The sequence below is a fragment of the Carassius gibelio genome, chromosome B15 (genome assembly GCF_023724105.1).
Source record: "Carassius gibelio isolate Cgi1373 ecotype wild population from Czech Republic chromosome B15, carGib1.2-hapl.c, whole genome shotgun sequence".
NCBI lineage: Eukaryota > Metazoa > Chordata > Actinopteri > Cypriniformes > Cyprinidae > Carassius > Carassius gibelio.
This window is the reverse complement of record NC_068410.1, coordinates 10,908,088-10,929,643: the sequence shown is the minus strand read 5'-3', so window position 1 is coordinate 10,929,643 and position 21,556 is coordinate 10,908,088. Positions and strand designations below refer to the sequence as shown.

At 36.5% G+C, this 21,556-nt stretch overlaps 1 long non-coding RNA gene across 2 annotated transcripts in view; it reads right to left on the bottom strand.

Annotated features, from left to right (window-relative positions):
• LOC127972724 (uncharacterized) overlaps positions 1-21,556 on the bottom strand; it is a 208,131-nt gene that overhangs the window by 147,910 nt on the left and 38,665 nt on the right. Inside the window, exon 3 of one of the 2 annotated variants that reach the window (XR_008157146.1) lies at positions 16,169-16,502. The exons of the other annotated variant lie outside the window; for it this stretch is intronic. This is a non-coding gene — a long non-coding RNA (uncharacterized LOC127972724). Of the gene's footprint in view, positions 1-16,168; positions 16,503-21,556 lie in introns of those variants that run through there. 2 annotated transcript variants of the gene reach the window in all.

Below are 21,556 nucleotides of genomic sequence, written 5' to 3'. Positions count from 1 at the left end.
ACAGGAGTGCCCTTGTCCCCTCCGCTTCACATTTATATCCTTCCACCCAAGCTTTAATCCCAGCCAGGCCTCAGCCCGCACAGCCTGAATTGCTCCCATGTCAAGTGCATGCAACATCCACATTGACCCAGCCTGCAGAGAAATGAAGGCACTGCAGACCCGGGTTAGAAAAAGGGAAAATGCCAAGGAAAGCAGGGATTGAGGGATGCAGAAGGACCCTCTGTATACACGGTATCCCTGGATTTATCCAAAGGTGTCCCACAAGTCTGCACAATGGCTATTTTGATAATGTTCTTATGATTCAGAACATGCTTGCTGCTCTACGGTGGCAGTTTAGTGCTTTAAGGTCAGCCCTAAGAAGGAGAGCAAAAGCAAGTAGTCAAGGTTAAGCTGCTAGCCAGTTAGCACCTGTTGGTAGATGCTGTAACTACATGATTCTGTTGGCCAAATCTTTCTCTTCTTGGCAGCTATTCAGAAGTAAGTGTATTCTGACTAAATAAATATTTCTGTAAGAAACATACAAGTCTCAAGTATTTAATTTTATACTTAAGTTTAACCAATAGCAGACATCAAATTGTGTACTTATGGAAAGCCTGGACAAGCTAAGCAATTACCTGAAAGATAAATAAGAATGCTAAAGCATAGCTTTTTAAAGTATTATAGAACTCTGTTGGATATTATGATATCCATAATATCCAACATATAATACATATGTATCCTTCTCTAAATATCATAGAAGCCTGGAGCCTACATGATTTGAAATCATAATCAAATAGGAGATGCAGGTTTGAATCTGACATACATTAAGTTCTCATCACGTGCCTGAATTCTCCAATATTTTCCTTCTTAAGACAAGTTAAAATGTTTGAGGTCGTAAAGTTTTTTTATGTTTTTGAAAGTGGTCTCTTTTGTTCACCAAGGCTTATTTGTTCAGAATAGAATAAAACTATTTGAGCTATTTTAAAGAAAACAATTTTCTATTTTAATACATTTTAAAATGTAATTTATTTGTGATGTCAAAGCTAGATTTTCAACAGCCATTACTTCAGTCTTCAGTGTCACATGATCATTTAGAAATCATTGTAATCATTATAAAAACATTGCTGATTTAGAGCTCAAGAAACATTTCTTTATTAAAATCAATGCTAAAAACAGTTTTTTGGAGACAAAGTATTTCTTTTTAAAAAATAATTTAAAAAATCCAAACTTTTAGTAGAATATAGTAAATGATGTATTATACTATACACTTGTAAAATATGTAGTAAACTCATAATGCAAATATAAATATGACTAAAATAAATGACATAATATAAAAAATATAACTACATTTATTAAAAAATACAATAAATGAGATACACAAATACTTGTAAAATCTTCACAATAATGCGGTGCACTACAGAGGTCACTCTAAGGTCAAGGATCAAAAATCAATGAGCTATTTTCTGAGCTAAATCACTACAGGCTATTCTAGCATCACTTAAAACACACTTACAGCCATTCTTACACCAGGTCTGCGAACAAAGCCTATTGAACTCCATATTCTTTCTTTCTCTTTATCTGTCTCTATGTGTTCTCTCTTTGTGGGGCCCTCGCTCTCTCTAATCTCCTCCAGCAACTTTTATAAGCCTAGGTGCACCTCAAAAACAAATCAATAGAGGTGTAATAGCACAGAGCACGCTTTGTAATTTTTATATCATTAGTTTTCTTTTTTTTTTCACACTTGCTTCTCATGCATTGAAAAGGTGGGGCGGGGGGGGGCGTTGAAACTTACAACGTCACGTCCTTGTAAAGTTTATTTAGTATTCTATGAATATCATATCGGTTATGTTTCCTAATGACTTAGCAGAGGTGACGGTGGATGTGGGGGGAGGGGGTGCAGGTGCTGATGGGGAAGGCAGAGGGAGAAAAGGAAAAATCAATAAGAGTAGAAGACTTTTCCGTAGCATGCTGGAGAGGGGATCTATTGTGGAGGAATTATGATTTATGTCAGGGGTGGAAGGGCCGTCAGGGTGCGGCATGGACGGAGGTGTGCGCCAATAATGATTAATGCCCCCCACCCGTCCCCGGTGCCCCCGTCCCCACATTCCTTCTCCCACCTCTGTTCCTCTTGCTTTTGCATACTCCTAAAAACCAAGCGTCCTTCACCAGCAGCCATGCTTTTGATATCACCCTATTCTGCATCTCTTTCTTTGTCTCCTTCTGCATCTCTCTGTCTTTCTTCCCCTTAACAGAAGGTGCATTTGGCTTGCAGGCTGCAGTTGGCTATGATAGATTTGCAGCTCCCCAGCTGTGCAGCTGCAGGATAGGGCGGTCACTTTTTAAGGTGGACGTCCGCACTCTGTCTTTGCCAGCCCTGTCAGCGCTCTCAGACCGGAGACGGAGTGTGAGAGGGATGGACCGAGAGAGAGATGGACAGAGCAAGAGAGCGACTGATGAAAGCAAATGAAAAGATGGAAGAGGGCCTGGTGACAGGAGACAGAAAGAGAAATGAAGCTGCTTGGAGAAGAAAAGGCAGCCCACAGTGTCATAAGTAAAACCATGCTTTTCAGCAGTCAAGAGTTGTGTGCTGAAAGTAGAGATGTTTTAGAAATGCTATATAGCTTAAAAATACATTTAAAAGGGTTCAAACTGTAGTCATTGATTACAACTCCAGTGAAAATTTTTGAAACGGCAACAATTTAAAATAAATAAGATGCTACCAAACAATTTCATTAAAAAAAAAATATTCATATTAATACTAAAACGTAAAAAAAAAGTCAATGTTTTGACACATTTTGTCACTGATTTCGATTGTATGGACAAGCACAGACATGTGTAAATAATGTGTAAATAATAAAATATTATTTAATAATCATTTTCTTTTTTTTTGAGCTAGTGATCCATTTAAGTAAACATTTCATGTACTTATTTGGGTATCATAACAAATAACATAATTACAAAATTACTAATTAAGAGAAATTTAGAGCCAATTAAGAGCAATGCTGTAAAAATAAAATGTAAAAAATTAAAAATTAAAAATTAAAAATGAACATAAAATAAAATAAAAGCTCAAACAGTATAGAATAATATTACCAACAGGTATAACACAAGGTTGGTGGTTCAATTCTTAGGAAATGTATGATCTGATAAAGTGTACACCTTACAGTAAATGCAATTAAAGTTGTACTGGATAAATCATCTGCCAAATGTATAATATAAGTTATAATAAATAAAAATAATAGAATAGAATAGAATAGAATATATAATGCATTTCCACAGGTTTTCCATCTTTTGACATCTCTAGTTTATATACCATGATGTTAACATGTTAAATTTCAACACTGAACCCAAACAACTAGAGCACCTGAACTAAAACAAAAAGTACCTCTGATTAAGTGCTGTACAGTTTTCTTCATAATATGAGATTCATCTATGAATCTGTTTTTCTCTCATTAGAGCCTGTTTGAATAACTGAATAGTCCCCCATTATGAGAGCACAAAAACAGTGACAATTGCGGAACAGAGAAAAGCATTGATAGTTTTCCTGATAGACCTTCGGTCCACTTAAAGAAATACACCAGGTAAATTGAATTTCAACAAGAGGCACTGCTCACACTGAGGTATATTCATACCCCGAATGTGCGCTACTTTGTGAGGGCCACTGAAGAGGAACCGTCATGTTGAAAGCATTCTTTGGAACGCCTTTCATTATCACCTGGAAAGCAGGGGCACCCTGTGAACTATTCTAATATGTGGAGAGCTGAATGAGGCTGCTGAGGAGGGAGTAAGAGGCAGCCCATTGTGCCCTCACTCCCGGCACCAACGCCTCAGCACACTTTCGACGAGGGCAGCGGTGCTGCTGCAGTGATTTGCCTTAGCCCCTAGAGGGCAAGCCTAGGTCACAGGAGAAAGGAGACCCGAAAAAGTAAGGAGAAAGAAAAACTTTTTTTTTTTTTTTTTTTTACCAAAGTACAGACAAATGACAGCAAAACCAGGCAAGCAAATGATCAAGCAGCAATTTGCTTTTAACAGCGCCGTGCGGAAGATGACGCCACACGGTCTGATTTCACAGTCACAGATAGTGCCCTGAACGTACACTGAGGGAGAAAGGGAGCAAAACAATTGAGGTGAGAGAGCTGAAAGAATAGAGGTGGAAGGCAAGGAGGGCACTGGGTACAAAAGCGAGTCTGAGGGGGGAATACGGGAGGGAGTGAGAATGAAAAGCTCATTTCCACCCTCCACTGCCTTCTTCTGCCTAGTGTAAAAGATTACCCTACAGCAGCAGAGTATAGAGGAGCACTGCACATTGAGGGGGGGGGGTACACAGATGCAGAGGAAAACACACTTGCACACACATGTGCACATACACATTCTGACAAGCTTGTGGTGAAACACTCTGTCATTGGTTTCTATGCTCACACTCACGTCAAAATCACATACTACAACAAAATTACTAAAACAATTTAAAATTAAAATACTGAAAATATGAAAATAAAAGCCCATTCAAAATATTGATCAATACCACAATACTAAACAGTACACTGACCAACCAACTAATTTTAATTATTGGTTATCAGCCATAACAGTGTGTGTGTTTATTTTATATATATATATATATATATATATATATATATATATATATATATATATATATATATATATATATATATATATATATATATATATATATATATATATATATATATATATATACAGTCAAATATCTATGCATTATTACAGTATTACAAAATATTCCACTTTGTCTAACCTAGTTCCCAACAAGGGCAGGTTGTGTGATATCCAAAAAATAAATAAATAAATAAATAAATAAAAGAAAAGAAAAGAAAATTGTCAAGATGAACTAAATACAGTCTAGACTACATTAAATACAGGTTACACGTTTGGTACTGTGTGAAAACTGTTCGATAAAAGTGTACCGTTTGATAAAAGTCAAACTGAAGTTAGTCACAGTTAACCACTGGCCTAAAATTTACTGGATTCTGGAACACAAACCTGACAAAATGATCAGTTTATCTCCTCCAAGTCACCTTAGTTTATAGACCCTATGCATGAATCAATTCTTTTTTCAGCAGAGAGCACAGACGCAAACAGCACTGGCAGGGCTTTTTCTCCAGCCAGAGCGGAGAACAATGCAGAGGTTGAATTGGGCACCTGCCTCCTCAAATACTGTGCAACAATGTAAATAACTGCTGAAAAGCGAATGTACGTATAGAAAAAAAAATGCTAGTTCCAGCCTTGAATGCTTGGCCTATGAAATGCCACATCACAGCCGGCCAAATCCCAACCAATCGATATTGTATCAGCAAGACACAAGGAGCAAAAGAAGAGGCAAGACAGAGACAAAAGCAGGATGTTGTTACTCGGCTGACACATTGAGCTCGCAGTCTTTTTTGCTGGCCTGTGACAGAGCCCTCTCTTCACCCTTTCACCATGAAGAGCCTTTGCACAGACCCCATGACTTGCGCTGTGAATGCAGAAACACCCTGTTCTGACCCCCAGACATTGAACTTGGTCTTGACTTCACTGTCCTTTGTGTAGCTGCTGCATTCTTAAGTCTGGCTTGCACAGTGTGATGATTCAACCCAACACGCAGGCCCTCTCAAAAGGTCCAAGGTCAGTTTACATGCATGCAATGTATGAACTCGGTTGTCTTTTCCGCTGTCAAACTTCCCTAACGGTTGAAACTGTTTGTGGCACAGCACACAACACTGCAATAACTTTGAAAGGAAATGGAGTAGGAGTTGGGAATCAGAACGACCTTTGATCTACAATTACTAATAAATAACAAATGCTTCCTTAAAAGGATAGCTAACCCATTTTTTGTCCATACAAGAAAACTGATGCTGCACACCAACAGTGTGAAATTCACTATGTACACTGTTCACAACAAAGTCAACTAGTGAATTAACAGTATACCATTATTAACAGTACAACTCTGACACACCTGACTGGATGTATGTTTTGCAAGATCTTAATGTTTTGCCCTAAAGCAGAGATCAAATTGCTAAATGAATATCACAATTTCTATTATTAAGAACATACAGAAATTAAAAACAGAATTTTCTGGAATTGCAGAATTAATCAGTTAATCATATAAAAACTACTGTAAATAAGCAGTTGTCAAATTTCCAAAAGAAATATTAGAGAAATACTAAATATCCAAGCCAATATACAGTATGCAGGTCTTTGAATATTTTTGTTGAACAATCATGGCTTTTGTGTGCAAAAGTTCCAGCTGATCTACAAGCTTGCACTTAAATATGAAAAAGCCTTGTGTAGCCACCTATAATCTCTTCCATGTGCATGCATTTCTTTATGAAAAGATATTTAATTTAGTGTAATTATAATTTTTTTTTTAATCAAGGAGAATATTGATTACTCTGAGAATAACTAATAATTTTTTTTTTTTTTTTACAATTTGGGTCACTGCATAATTCCCATATTTCCATTTTTGTTCTATTTTTTTTACAATTATTCCAAAATGCAGAAAGAGTCAATCTCCCCAGTGCAAGCAGACATTAAAACAGCTGTTTCCTCATTACATGTTTGAGTTACCATCAATTATAAAAGTAAGTAGCTCAAAAATTACCCATTTTGTCAAGTCTTTAGTGATGTTTTTTTTTTTCTTTTTTCTGTGAGCCGGTAGATGGGCAGGAGGATGGAGGTGTGCAGACAGACAGTGGCAGAAAAAAAAAAAGTTCTCCCAGGCTCCACGTGAAGGTGTAGAATCAGTGAAAATAGAGCGGCTCCCAATGGTGCCACTATTAGAGCCTGTGAATTATAAGACTATTAACCAGAATTGTAACTTCCAATTAAAAGATGATTCAACACTGAAATCTGATGGATGATTTTTGATTAAATGCAGACCCCATTTGGAGCTGAGGGAGATGGACTTCGGTGGGCTCGGGGTCTGGTTAAGTGGCAACGGTCTAATAAAGATTTCTGTATTTTCGGCAAATTAAGGTTAATTACTTTAAATAACGTGGCTGGAAGCGGACTGAAAAGAGTGCGCTTTATTCTCAGGACAGTTGTAATAGATAGCACAGGTATCTGCAGGATTTCATGGACGGGCACCCACCAGATATGCATGAAATCACTATTACTTATGCCAAGGACACATACATACAGACACACTGTAAATGAATATGGAGCTATGAGCTCAACTGCAAACAATCCGGCAGCACGTTTTATTAGCCAAGGTGTCTGATCATTGACCTCCTGTTCAATAATCCCAGAACACATAGAGGTGAGTGACAGTGCCATTGGCTCGAACAAGATAAAGGAGGAGGCCACAATAGCCTGTCTACTGGAGATCTGGGTGCAGTGTATCTAATGCAGCATTGTGATGTTTCGGTGTCGGTTTTAAAGGGACAGTGCACCCAAAAATGACAACACAATGAAAAACCCTGGAGAACTGCACTGCTTGTGCTGGAATGTATACTGATGCTTTCAAGCTATAAAAAGGATATAAAAGTACCATAAAATATAATAAAAGTGGTCCAGGTTTTCTTAAATCAATCTATGAAGAACGGCTCATACAGAATTCCCTTTCAAACAACGCAGCTTTTTATTGGTCAGTGAAGTGAATTCATGATACCAACTGTTCCAAACTGTTGTGAAATCTGCATGAGGAAATCTTTGACCCTCACACAGAATTTGCAATGGATTCCTATTGCAATGACTGAATTTTGTCTATGAAAATGTAACAGTAAATGTGACCTCACTTTACTACTATACAAATCTTCCTTTCAAGTGAGCTGTTAATTGCTAAAACCAAATCAGTTGAGAATTATAGTGTGAATTAATCAATTAGAATAACTTGGTGAACTCTAGGAACTATGTTAAACTGCATCATTAAACAAAGCATCAAATCAAGTGACCTCTGAAAATAATGTTGAAAAAAAAGAATAATGAGGAATTCTCCAATGCTATCTCATGACCAATTCATACATATTATATAAGTGGGTAATTCTTACGAATTTGTACAACCTTACATGTACAGTTTCTGTGAGGAGTAGGTTTACGAATTCCTATGAATTTGCCACATTTGTAAAATACATTTGATGTGAGGTTGTACAAATTTGTATGAATTAACCACCTTCTAAAATATGTACAAACTGATGTGACATCAGGTTGAATTCTCAGAGCTTCTCTGTTCTACCACTTGGTTCCACAAAAATTTTAAGTGCATGCATCAAGTCACTTTTTGAATTTTGAGACAACATTTTCTGGTAATCTTCCTCTCCAGTGACCTACTGCTAAACCATTGAAGAATCAAACCATGAGTCAATTGGGTATTTTTTTAGTGAACTGCAAGAATAAAACTAAAGTGTTACAAAATCATCAAATCTGAAAATAAATAAGACTTTTTCACAACTCTCAAATCTAGCTATTTTATAATGACTTTTACCCAATTGGTCCCACAATAATTTTTTGCAAATGAAGTAGTATGAGAATGTAGTAGAGGAGGAACAGGCAGAATTTAGAGACATTTTCTTTGATAACCTTGCTTTCTAGTGAGCTTTTAACTGAAATAGAAGAAAGCAGGTTTGAATCAACATAGGGTTTACTAAATTAAAATTTGTATCATCTATTTCATCCAATAATATAATATCAGTGTTAACACAGTTCAGTTATTCAAAAGTTAGCATGCTATCCAGACGTGCTAATCTTAAATTGATTCTAATTAGTGCTCTGCTAAATGTTTGGCAACACACACACATTCTTTTCTGTGTTGGGGTGTGACCTTTGTGGCTGGTGCAACCAGAGAGTATATATAACAAGGCTTTCAGAACATTTGGTTACACTTTATTTTGGTAGTCCACTTTAGACATTCTACTAAGTAACGTTGCAACTACAAGTGATTCTCATTAATTTGCAACTACATGTCTAACTCTTAGGTTAAGTTTAGGGTTAATAGAATAAGTTGACATATACTTGCAAAGTTTGTAACGGTTAGTATGTTGTGGACTCATCAAAATAAAGTGTTAGAATATATTAAGCAGACAGTCAGTTACTTACTGTTAGTAGAATGTCTAAAGAAGATTATCAAAATAAAGTGTAACCAAATGTTCTGAAAGCCTTGTTATATATACTCTCTGGTTGCACCGGTCACAAAGGTCACACCCCAACACAGAAAAGAGTGCGTGTCTGTGTGTCGAGAGCCTGGCAAGTAGTGTCACGGAGCTGTGCTGCTGTGATTACTGATGATGTCTGCCATTGATTAGCCAAACACAGTGGCAAAGGTAGACACACAGCTGGGACTAACAGTGGTCTCCATGAGTTTATATATTTACACATCAGAGTCCACTACAGACTGTTCAATGCTCCAGGACATACTGTTAATGTAAACAAGTCACATTTACTAGTGCCTCAATATCCCACCCTCTCACACAACTTTATGATGCAAAAGGGAGCATATTCCTCCAAGAAGCATCCTACATCCTGCCTGTAAAGATGGTAAATCTAAGGACAGGCTTTAAACACAGTGCAGAACAAAAGGCAGCCTTGCACTGGGAGTTTGCATCCGAACACATCCTTTCCACACATTACTTTTCAATTTGTAGCTATAGTTTAAGTCTCCTTTAGCCTTCTCACAGGCGAAGGCTGCTGTGTAATTGACAATGACAGAGAGCAGTCAGACTTGATTAGTTAAGGCTTGGTAAGCAGTTCATTACTCCCTGGGCTGGCAGAGAGAAGGGGGGTGGCAAAATACTTGAACTCTATAGTACAGGGGAAATTTCATGGACTGGGTCCTATTTTTGTTTGTTATATCATTTTAAGGATTACGTCAAAATCACAGATATAATCATGTTTTTTTTTTTACAAAGATAGTAGGCCTACATCATGATGTATGTACTACATGTAGTGGCCACTAAAGCATTTACAATCTTAGAGGGATAGTTCCCCAAAAATGAAAATTCTGTCATCATTTACTAAATCTCATGTTTTTCCAGACAGGCATTTATATTGATACAAAATATTTATATTTCAAATAAATGTTTATCTTCTGAACTTTCCATGAATCAAAGTAAAAAAATAAAATTAAATACAAAAATAAAATAAAAAAAAATCACATTTTCCACAAAATATTAAGCAGCACAACTCTTTTCAAAATTGATCATAAAAGAGAATAAAGAAATGTTGCTTGACCACCAAATCAATAATTTCTGAAGAATCATGCAAGTAATTGCGGCAGAAATACAGCCATCACAGGAATATGATGTCATTTTTTAATTATATATATATATCTTAATTTTGAGCAGTATATCTATTGCTTTCCCATTTAGAATCTAAGAAACAGTTTTTGGTAAAAGACTGCTTGAAAGGTGTGCTTGTATGATGTTTAAACTACATAGATTAGATTTAGATATATTTGTTATCTAGTATTCAGTCTTTAATATTTATTTAGTTGCATGAAAGAAGCTATGTGCTATTTAGCGGTTCATGTTTTTCAGTACTTAATACGGAAATCAGAAGTGTGAGGCCCTTTGTTATTCACACTGTGGTCTCATGTACACAAGGTTGCGGAATTCTACAAAAGTGAAGCGTTTTTATGCACATTTTAGTTATTATGCGTTTCATCTTACTGCACATTGTGCTGTGCTATTCTGAGTGACCTTGACATAAATGTTTAGCTGTTGCATTAATAGCATCAGTGATGAATTGAACAAATAATTGCTTTTATGATGATTCATCAGTCTTTGAACTTACAACAAGAATATGCTTATTTGGTCTCAGCAAGCATTAAAAGCTGTGACTTCTGAAAAGAAAAAACGAAGAAACTGTACAGTATATTCAACAACTACTCCAAAAGAAATGACTGTATGGAAAGAAACAAAATATCTATTTTTTAACACTTCTTTTCAGACCTTAACTTTCTTTGTTTCTTTATTGTGTGCGACATAAAAGCACGGCAACAAAAAATAACCTCTTTACATCTCATTGACTAAATTTCAGGATAAAAAGCAGCAAATACAGAGTTCTGGCATGAAACTCTGATGGTGCAATCTGATAGGTCTAACTCAATCTGACGTAATGACATCATTATTACATTGCACAGCTGATTGGTTCTCTCACGTATTGGTAGCCATTGAGCTCACTGCTCAACATTCAAATAAATGACTAGAGCTTGCCGTAGCAGTCCAGCTTGCTTCAGAAACCCTCCACCTTCCACAGCTCCACCTGTATAGATCTGCTATGAGGTGATTCATGTATGCTATAGGGTTATTTCATGCATGTTATTTTTGCAGCAGTAATATTCTTACACGCTCACAGCAGCATGTTGTGGATGTATTGGCAGTAGCAAGTCTCGGTACTTGCTCCGCCACAGCAGCATAGCAAGTCTATCCTGCCAAGATCAAATACATTAACATTGTTATGAACATTACCACGCCAATCCCTCAGAGAGTTGTCATGACAGAACTAAAATTACAAGTACACAATATCCACATTGTAAGTGGGTTAAACTGAAAAAAAAAAAATCAATACAGCATAAAAAAAAAAAAAATTTCTATAGATATAGCTCTCATGTTCTGCATAACATAGTCATTCATGTGTGTGTGTGTGTGTGTGTGTGTGTGTGTGTGTGTGTGTGTGTGTGTGTGTTTGGAGAGTGATAAATGGCTGTACAAAAGAGGTTATGCAGAAAGCCCGCATTTGGTGACAGGCTAGGTGTGTCTTATGCTAATTACTAACTATAGACATGCCCACCCTCATTTAGAGTAGAGTAATCCAAACTAATCAACATTAAAATAAGACTACACATCTGTTATAAATGCATTTACACATGAACTTCTCTGAGAACAGAAATAAGCACACTTGTCCACAATTATTAGTGAATAAGATCCTTTACATTTACCTTTATTCCTTTAGCAGATGCTTTTATCCAAAGCGACTTACAATTGGGGAATTAAAACTACTAGATAGCTTGAGAGAGAAAAATTAAAAATCATCATCCTGTCAGACTGTCCAAATACCTGCTGGACAACATGCTTGATCATTTCTAATCTACATCCATTTCACACTGAAATTAAATATGTGCTAATGTCTGACTCGGTTACAAAAGTCTTACTGAAGAGGATCATTACGATATGTTAAACAGGTGAGATAATGAGAAGGAGAGATGGGAAGAGAGGACGAGATACAGATGGAAAGAACCGGAGAGAGTGTTTTTGCCATAGCAGAAGCAGCTCTGTGAAAAATTGCAAAAGCCTGGGCTTTAAAGCAGCTGACAAAAGGCCTGTCCCGAACGATTACATGATCTAAATTCTAATCAAACATCATTTACAGCTTGTTTTATTTGGGCCTCTTGAGAGACTGTCCCTCCTGCTTCTTTGCCATGGCAACCAGTGTCTCATTTCAGAAGTGTCATGCCACATTATCATCTGGCTAGCTCACACACTCCGCCTGACAACTTCGCCCACCCTCTCGTTTTCTTTCTTTCTTTCTAGCTACCTCCGTTTTCTCTATTTTCCCCCTTTCTTATATCAGCCTATGGTCAAGGTTCTACTACAGTGTCTTAACATAATAAATTATATCTTTTGGTTTAGACATGCATTTCTGAAAAAAATAAAACAAATTCAGTCTCACTTATTTGAAAGAGATAGTACTTTTTTTTTTTTTTTTTGTCAATTGTCACTTTCATTTACATTTCTCTATATATCTTTTTTTTCAGTTTTGGAACAACATGAGGCTAAGTAATTGATTACAAATTTTTTGGGTGAACGATCACTTTAGGTTAAGTTAACAATGCCTTTCAATGCACACAACACTACACTGTAAAAAGAAAACAACGTGAAGATTCAAATAAAAGAAAGATTACTGAAGTACATTATACAAGAAAATACCATTTCAGTTTTGCTACTTCAAAATGTTATGTTTAATTCAATGTGTTACTTGTAATTGTTTGTAAAATTTTCTAGCAACTTCTATGTTAAAACTGCTTATAAACCATTTCAATAACTAAAATATATCTTAAAACTTTATTTGCACGCACTTTTATGGGGGAGGGGATTAAAAACCATAATAATAATGACATCTATAGTCTGCAGTAGTTTAAAGACCACTTTATATAACCATTAAATATACCAAAGGGACTAATTATGACCCATAACATTAGCATAAAGGCAACTGGGGAACTACTTTACGATTTTATCGGTAATATGTTGCTAATAATGTATTTGCACTGAAAGGTTAGTCAGGGACGCTGTTAGTAAAGTAATATATATCATGCAGCGATGTGTATAAAGAGGGAAAAACGGCGTGTGATTGGAATGATGCACACAGCTGGTGGCTTTTTCCATGCTGCTGCAGTCTGAATCACTCTGCTAATTGTCTAGATGGATTGCCTACATACCGTGCAGAGTCTATACACTCAGACAGACATCATTTTCTAAAGATAGCTGCCATTTAAAGCAAATCAGGCATCCCTTATGCTGGTCCCATATGTACGTATGCCCATCGCAAATGGAAGACGATGGCACACTCAAGACCCCAATAAACGCGCCAATTTAGTGCAAACGCAAACATTCTTAGCACAAAGTCCAATTTCATGAGAAATAAACGGAGTGCGCTGCTGATTGCAAACCACATCTGTCCTTAAATCAACTAAATTTAAACGTGACAAAAATACAGGCGTATGGAGACAATGCAAGCCCTGGCAGGGGTGGGCCTCCTGTTCATGTAATTCAGCATGCAATGCAAATTAGAGCCCTTCTTAGAGGAAAAAACTAAATCACCGCCCTTGCTTTCTTAAATAACAAGCCTCATCGTGAGCTTGGGCCTGAAGAGAGAGAAAGTAATTTGAGAGGATATTTGCTTACATGTGTATCAGCAATTTGGTGTATTAGGATGCCCCCTCCCTGGGTGTGTGCGGGTGCGTGTGGAAGTGTCTACATGAGTGGCACCACGCAGGCACATGCGCTGCCATGCCACAGGACGGCTGCTGCCTCGGTAACACTTCCCTCGTCCCCCTCCTCCCTCCCTCCCTCCATCCTCGAGCTCGGTGGGAATTAGATTCCCATCATCAGAAGCTGCAATTTGCTCAAAACAATGTGAAATCATACGCTAGCGTGTCTGGACAGCCCCGGCTCCCGAGGCGCGCAGCACATATGCAGATTTCTGGATTAATGTCCCCTGCGTGTAGGATGGAGGAGAGGGAAAATCAAGTGAGGGAGGAACGGGTGGAGAGAGGAAAGTGGAAAAAGGGGAATGAACAGGCTAACAGGACCAGGGGGCTTTTTCTATATTGGCTTTTTTGTTATTTTTTAAGGGACAGTTATCCGAAATAATAATAATAATAACAATAACATTCTGTCATTTATTTATTTACTCACCTTCATGTTATTCCAACCCTGTATGACTGACTTTCTTCTGTGGAACATAGAAAGAAGATCGTTTGAAGAATGTTTCTGTCCATACAATGAAAGTAAGTGGGGTCCAAAACAACACTGGACCCTATTTACTTTAATAGCATTGTCAAAAACACAAAGTCATCCACAGAAGAAAATTCACACCGTTTTGGAATGACATCAGGGTGAGTAAATGGTGAATGATGAATTTATGTCACTTTAACTGTAAGTAAATCCGCAATACGATCAATATTAAAAGAATATTCTGGGTTAAATAAAAGTTAAAATGAGTAGTTCACAATTTTAATTGACTCTTATGGAATTCCAATCTCATATGCTGCTATTTTCTCCATTGAAAATCAAAGCAGATATTTTTAAGAGTCTTCCACACAGTCCTTTTCTCGGAATAAGTGACCACATCTGACAAGCACCAAAAAAGCCACAAAACACCACAATAGTGCAAAAAGTACTTTTTTTAAGGTAAATAAATAAATTATTGACTAGTAATTTGAAGGATTAATACAATGGGTTTTTCCTAATCACATTTAGTTACTGTACGTGAAAACCAATATTGCCAATGTCAGATCTGCATAGTGGTTTTTAACACCATGGCTAAATTACTAAAATGATACTACTGTGGTAACCAAGGCTAGATTTATGACAGATGTGATAGTGTCTAATCTAATAATGTGAATTTTCTATTAGAACTGTAGCTGATACAAGAAAATACAAGAAAAATCTCTTCAATGTTTCACAGTGCCAGACTTCCTGCTTCAATCAGAAATATTATAGGTCAGCAGAATTTTAGGGAAATGGTGACCATCAAGTCAATTCCATGAGACATAAAAGACTAAAATATAAATAAAATAAAAGTCACACTTTATATTAAGTGGCCTAAACTACAATGTACTTACATTTAAAAAAGTTATATGTACTTATGTTCATTTTGCATTGCAAAACACTTTTGTTGTGTGTGTATGTATGTATGTACTGTAGGTACACAATAAGTGCATTTTACCAAATGATTATTTTAAATATAAGTACATACTAGTTAAAATAATTTTAAAATAATAATAATAGTGTGTGTTAAGTATCTTTATTTCAGTGAGCATCTCCTGAGAGGGGAAGTGAGAGAGTCTTTCAGTATCACAGATGTTCACCGCACGATGTGGGAGACTATTCTCGCCTGCCGTTGTTTGTTTGTATACCATGAGGCATGAAGCCGTGGGTATCACACATTTATGCAGCGGGTATGTATGTGTGTGTGCACATGTGCACTGGTTCACCCTGGCTGCAGAGGCAGAGCTGGCTAGCACACGGAGGCCTGTGGGGAGTCAGGGCTGTTCCAGGTCCCTGCTGTAATTTTCTGTCAGCCTGGCAGGATTTACCTCGCCTGGGGCAACAGCGGCTGGCTGTGGAGCATGCCACCAATCAAGGATTGAACCTCTCACCTCACTGGCCCTGCATGTGCACAAAACTGCCTCCCATCCTTAATGCTCATGTGTTTGGGAGCGTGCGCAAGATCGGGTGTGTGACAGAAATGTATGAGAAATATTATGTGCATCATACAAATAATTTATCCATCATTCTGAGAAACTAACATTTAGAGTAATATATTTTTTTACATTTTAATAGTACATGTCCAATGGCACTCTGTAAGCTAGGGTTATTTTAGTGTTAATAATATACAAACTTTTTGTTTTTTGTTTCTCACTAGTAAACATGTAACTGTATTCTCAAAACTTGCCTAAACTAATTTAACATTACTATACATGGGTAGAAATTCAAACTACACTTTGTATTGTCCTCATTAATGTTGAGACTAATATGTTGCAATGGAAAATTCAGTACTAGACAGGCACCATAGTGTGCAAACAGTTGCTCAACAACAAGTGCCAAGCAATTGTGCTTACTTTGAAATGAGACCCAAAACAGCACATCAAGCATCATGCCAATCTGGAAGAGACTGGTCAGCCTGACACTCTCATCCACTTTCATCCAGTCTTGGCCAACAATCCCTGGAGTCTGTGGTGGGGGTTGCATTTTCAGAGGCACATTTGCAGGTCAGCAGCTGAGATGGAGAGCAGATAGTGGAGGAAAGAGCCCCCTTCTCTCCACTCTGAGATTGATGAAGCCTTGGCCCCAGCACTGCTGTAAATATACAAACCGCCATGTAAGAACAGCAGTCCAACATCCACTACTGACAGCTGGCTTCTCCAAAGCCCCAATCAGACCTCTACAGACAACATCAGAAGTCATACAACCCTAAGAAATAAGAGAATCTCAAACATAAATAAGAAATGTCCGTCAGATAAATTAGCACTAATGAGAGATGTATAACGGCAGTTGTCTTTCCCTCAATAACTGCAGTTAGCCTCAGACCCCTCCATCAGAATCAAACAAAACTAGCACTTAGCTCTTACTGACACCTCAGCTCATTCACATATGCACATTCAAATAAATGATCATATGAACTCATGGTCTGTGTAAATTGAGAACCATGGGCATCACTAGGCCATTTTTAGGGGGGTTATAGTTATATACTCAGCTCCACTACAATTTTGCGATTAGCTCCATAAACTACACCAATTCAGTATCGCCCCATTACCTTTAAATTTCATATGAAAATGGAAGACTTTGATCGGCTTCCCCCATAGGCTCCTCCCCATATTTCAGCACGTTCTTTTTCAATCCGCAGACCGCGTCGACACAGATCGAGAGACAGAGGACAAGGTGTGCGTTTATCAATTGATTGTTATAAATACTGCATCTGTGCAGATCTTTGTCATAAATCCAGTTTAAATGAAGCACATTTGAACACATACTTTATAAAACCATCATGTTGCCATTTTCATTTGAAAATGTAACTTTCAACATAATAAATATTCCAGTGCATGTGGCAAAGAGGTTAAGGAAAGAGGGTTGTACTAGAAATGCAAACAGTAAAATGTTGTGTTTGTACAGGAAACAGGTTGTGTGTGAGAGATCATGAAGACTTGAACTTGGCTTATTCGGTACTCAAATGTTATACCCGTCTATGCATTTTTAGTAAATGACCCCTATTGATATTTTTTTATTATATATATATTTATATAAAATATTATTATTAGGCTATTATTATCATACCCTCACTGGAGGCTGAGCTCTGCTGTGTAAAATAAAGGCAGTTTTTCAATGGTGTATTATTTACCAGCAGGAACCAAATTAGAGGCTGAACAAAAGAAGTAATGAAATATGGCTAGTCGACATCAAATACTTCTAACATGTTTACATTTCCTGGAGTGTGACATGGTATCTAAAAAAATATTTTTTATAATTAAAAAATTATTGTAATTTATAATGCCATACCAACTGACTACATGAAATTTGTACTTAAAAAAAATTAATGTCACACCACAGGACCATCTATAAATGATTTAACTTTTTTTCATAATGGCAATTAGATGTACATTTTTACGTTTTAAAATGTGGATGAGAAAATCAACACTGAAACAAATGTTACATAATATTACTTTACTAAAATAACATTCTCAACTGTGCTATGATTGGCTGATCAGGTCTGTAAATCTTCCCAATTGGTTCATTTTCACCAGATCCAACTAAAAACAGAGTAGGAAAAAAAAAACACCAGATCACACATAATCACTTTTGATCATATTTGAACTGACATTAACTTAAATTATTTAAAACATAAACTGATCTCTAACCGAAAATCACAAAATACACACACAAAAAATTAAAAAATAAATGTTAAAGGCAGATGTGAGTTAACTGTCTGACAAATTACATGATATGGACCTGTCATCTTATGCCATGTAGAGATAAAATGTAATATTACATCAAAATAAATAAATAAATAAATAAACTTTGAGCATATTATTAAAAAAAAAAAAAGTATTGTATTGTTTACTTATTAAAGTCAGAATTAATTCAAAATTGACTATTTCTAATGTTATTCTAATGTTATGTCAAATGGTAGTATTTATTATAATCAGTTTATCTGTGTATATCATTATTATAATAATCTTTCCTTTTAACAATCTGACACACACATAAGACTGCTCCATTTAGCAAAAAAAAATTTAATCAAGCATTTTTTCTCAAAAAAGTTGTTTCGTACAGATGTACATCACAAAAGAAACATCAGTTTCATGCCGACTTTAAAACTGTGTGCAAAACAAGTTAACTGAGTTTACTAGACTATCACACACCATTGACTACCCACCCACTACAGGGCAGAATAAAAAAATGACAGCATAAGACCTCTCGAACCACTAACTCTGATAGATAAAACAATATGCAATCGTCAAAGCACTGTATTAACATTTACTTAGCCTTAGTGTGTCCAATGACAGAAAGCATGTGCGCTAAAAAGATAAAGGACTCCGGCTCAACTCTCTCAGTAAGCATCCCTCTGGCTTAAGTCTAAATTTAATCCACCCCACCAAAATAAATGCTGTAAATAAATATCAGTTTCAAAGTAAAGGCACCAAAGCCCTATAGGCAGGTGTACTTATTTCAATCAGGTGACATTTGTTAGTTACCCACACCAAGAAGGAGGCAGCCACTGGCTAACCTTTCAGCAGTGAATTATGAGAATTTACCTTCATGCTTCAGTGCTTTTGCTGTTCTGCTGCCTTTAGTGTCTAAATCAAAGGCGGGATCTGCCACCTCGGCACTTTCTCTGGCAAGGGCAGCCATTGCACAAGCGCTTGACGATCAGTGACATTTACCGTGTCGCCCAGCCCAATACAGCAGACAGCACAGAGCCCAGGAGGCAAGCACAAGTCAATTCCCACTAGCAGCCATTTTCCACCAAAAGTGCAACATTGTAGACTTGGGAAAAACACAGGATTATGTAAACTAGAATCCCTGGTATGATTATTTAGTTTTCAATACATTCAAATGTTAATATATATTAAGCAATGTCACACTTGCAGTCATAACTGTCTTTGTGAGCAAGTAATACTTACAACCAATTGAATAACAAAAACAATATTTTATATTATATAAACATATATATATAATATATATATATATAAACAGTTTAATGAATAAGATGTTAAATCTAACAAATTTGCCTATTTACATTCATTTTTATTCTATATTTATTAAAAATCATTGGACGAAAAACTGATGATGGTGCTTTGGTGAACACTGAAAAATCTTGTCACTTCTCTGAAGTTGTCCGTCGATTTTTAATACAAAAGTTTGCTTGTTTGAACATTTAACAACCTGGACATTTTAGAAAAATTATTTTACATAGATAAATGTGGCGAGGACATCCTGAAGTCAACTGGCTTGCTAGTCAAATGTTTTTTTTAATAAAAACTTGTTTGTTTGAACATTAATACTTGGAAACGTACATGTTGCCAGTTACTTGATCTGTTTTGATCCACCAACAAAAAGTGAAGCCACAGCAGATTTAACTGTTCATTTCGGAATGAATCAGCATGTTTGAAGGAATCTGTTGAATTAATGATTCAGTGACACACTCAATATAACAGAAACTCCTTTTATTACCAAATCAACCAGCATCTTTGAACTAATCATTTGAATGAATGATTCAATAACTCACAATTATTAATTACAGAGACTCGTTTTGTTCCTAAATAAATTGCCATCTTTAAACAATTCAGTTGAACTTGTTTCGTTCTTGAATAAATCACTATCTTTGAACTAATCAGCTGAGTTAATGATTCGGTGGAACTGGAACTATTAAAACGCTATAAGAAGAAAAGTATAAAACTTCAGCTTGAGGCAGAAATGACAAAACTTCTGATTAGATCCAGGGAGAGCAATAGATATATGTGAATAGAGCATCGCCTCAGGGAGATGAGAGTGACTCCCAATGTCTGGCTTAGTAAAGCCGTGGCCGGCACTCCCCAGACAGTTCTAATTTATTTAAAAGCTCAACAGGTAATTTTCCAGCAAAATGCTGATTTTCCTCACCAGCTTCCTCTTCAGCATGTATTCTAATTACCTGTGGCTCTCTTTGATCTGAGGCCCTCACTTCAGACTGCTCCGGCTTCCCCGGGATCTCATTTCATTAGAGGTTCATTTCGTCTTGGCTCACTTCTTATTCCACCGATACACATTCAGTTGTGGGGGGAGATACAGCTTGACATATTAACTGAGCGCACTGACATATACTGTCAAAATACACAGCGGTGCTTCCATCTGCTCCCTGGAGATGGGGCTCAAAACAAAGTCCGCTGCATTTAAGGAGATGGAAGATGGGATTAAAGATGAGTCCGAGTTCTGATTACCTGATTAAAATTTGGAGGCTGGGTTAAAGACTGCGGTGTTAAATTAATTTCATCAGCTTCATATCAATCATAATGCCCGGGCTCGTAGGGGCCGTGCGTGGTATGAGTGGTTTTAATCTGAGTTTGGCACTGAGAGGAGGTTTCCTGATATCAGGGGCCTCCTGTTAATGATTTGAGGGATGTATCAAGTCCAGTAATAGTTTTCAATGTCAGGGTTTCGTTGTTACGATAGAATGTGGCATGAAAATACAAAGCTCATTACAATACTTGGCCCCTGATAGACTTAACTAGTTTAGTTTGTTATGGTGCTAGGAAATAGGAAGGCAAAGACAAATTTATTAATAATTTTAGGGGGAAATCAGTTTTTTTAGATGCTATGTTAAAACTAAACACTTTCAAGTAAACATTTCTGTATAAATAAGCACTGCAACTGTTAAAAAAAACTTCCAAAAGAATATGATCCAACTCAAGTTCAAAGCAGAAATGTCAAAACAGATTAGACCTAGAGCTAAAGTTATGAATATGTAAATATATGAATATGTAAATATATAACTATGCAAAATAAATACATGTAAATATTATCTTTTTTTTCTTTGTTTCTGTGACACAGACCGTAGGTTCTAGAAAATTGTAAAATAAAAAATTATTATTATTATAACATGAAATCTATGGTTCTAGAAAAGTGGTATATAAAATGCAAAACAACGATCTATAATAATATTAATTATTATTATTATAGCATGACATTCATGGTTCTAGAAAGGTGCTATATAGATGTTAAAGGGGGGGGGGGGGGTGAAATGCTATTTCATGCATACTGAGTTTTTTACACTGTTAAAGAGTTGGATTCCCATGCTAAACATGGACAATGTTCCAAAAATACTCCTTCCGGTTTGTCACAAGTTTCGGAAAGTTTTTTTAGAGTTTGGCTCTGTG